Source organism: Panthera onca, chromosome D4 (genome assembly GCF_046562875.1).
Source record: "Panthera onca isolate mPanOnc1 chromosome D4, mPanOnc1 haplotype 2, whole genome shotgun sequence".
NCBI lineage: Eukaryota > Metazoa > Chordata > Mammalia > Carnivora > Felidae > Panthera > Panthera onca.
In genome coordinates, this window is record NC_138351.1 from 64,146,552 (window position 1) to 64,148,408 (window position 1,857).

Below are 1,857 nucleotides of genomic sequence, written 5' to 3' on the forward strand. Positions count from 1 at the left end.
CTCTCCAGTTTAACACACTCCACCAGACTGAAAGTTCAAGCTCATTTTCATGACAGTTAAAGCCATTTATGACCTAGCCTCGGACAATAGCTCCTGCCCTGGGGAGGATTACCTGTCTGGAAAATGAGTTCCCTGTGGACCTAGAGCAGTCTTGTCATACACCAGTTACTTATAATGGGTGTTTTTGGAATGAATGAATGAGGAAATGAAGGAACCGATTGTAAGTAGGTTTGGATACTACCTGTGTGTATTATCCTTTGAGGTAGCCTTGATCAGGTGGGGACTATAGTTGATCCTTGGTATCTACAAGCAATAGTTGATTAAAGAACTACAGTATGGTATTTTTGCCATGAGTCTGATTTTAAACTGTGCTTATTTTTACTGTCTGATGTCCAGTTTATTTTAGACCCAGAGTTCGTGAGTGATAATTTATTCAAATTTCTAGAGGGATGTCAGGGCGCCTGAGTGGCTCAGTTGGTTGGGTGTCCAGCCCTTGATTTCAGATCAGGTCATGATCTTGGATTCGTGAGTTCGAGCCCCGCATCAGACTCTGTGCTGACTGTGTGAAGCCTGCATGGAATTCTCTCTCTCTCCCTCTTTCAGCCCCTACCCTGCTCACTTGTGTGTGTGCTCTCTCTTTCTCAAAATAAACTAAAAAAAAAAAAAAAAAAAAAATTCTAGAGGGATGTCAAACTAAGTTTTTATGTGATTGGCATACATTTTTTAAAATTTCCGATTTAAATATAATATACATGACACCACTTTTTTGAAACCTGAGATTTCATTTTCTTCTATTGTTGCTATAAGAATTTAGTTATGATAATGAGAGTTTGTGTTTTTTTAATGTTGGGGGGGGGGGCTTTTCTGCCTATTAAGGAATACCTGCAGTTACATGGATTGAAAATAAGGTGAATATATTAATGTGGAAATTCTTAAAACCTATCTTTTTTTAACTCTGTAAATTTAATTTATAAATCTGTTCTGTTTATACATCTGATAGTTTTATATGTAAATAAGCAATTTTTCTTTTTAATTAGTTGATTTTAAATTACATTTGTACATTTAAATATGTTTGATTTTCTTACATGTTTTAGTTACCTGACAGTAAACACAACACTTTCATAAGCAAAAAGCTTACAAAGTATTTAAACAACTTTTGAACATCTAATACCTTCCTGTATAGAATGCCTCTAAAGTCTTGTAACATTCAATGAAGTTTCTACATTGAATCAAATTCTTCTATGTCTTTCAACTTACAATGATGACTGACTGCCAGATTCTCTTAAACATTGTAGACACACACAGATTCTCCTGAGTTAAATGAAAGTATTAATACTATGTGTTTAATTTAATTCATTTTCTCTGTAGTTAATTATAAATCTTCCCAGGACTAAAAAGCCACTCATCTAACTGAGGAGGGTTGTTTTAGCTTCTCAGGGAAGCGGAAGATACTGGGTCAAAAATTCGGGACTAGGAATCAGATGCACATCAGGGTTTGAGGACTTGGAGGTGCTTCCATGAGGATCCACGTCACTTACGTATATGCTAAGCAGTCTGTTACAGTCATGATGCCACTCTGTGTACTGGGGATTTGCTGGTCCACGCCTCTTAGAAACAATTTTCGTTGCCTAATTTGCATTACTAACTTCCATCACCTGATTGTATTAAGACTCTGCGGCAGTGCTGACAATTTATATTCCTCTCATATTTTTGTCAAACTCTTGGCTTGGTAGCAACCCCACCATGGTTCTAAAAATAGCTTGTACCTAATTGATATGTTTTCTGTTATAAAGTTGACTTATTTTATTTTGTTTTTTAAATGTTTATTTATTTTTGAGAGGGAGCGTGAGCCGGGGA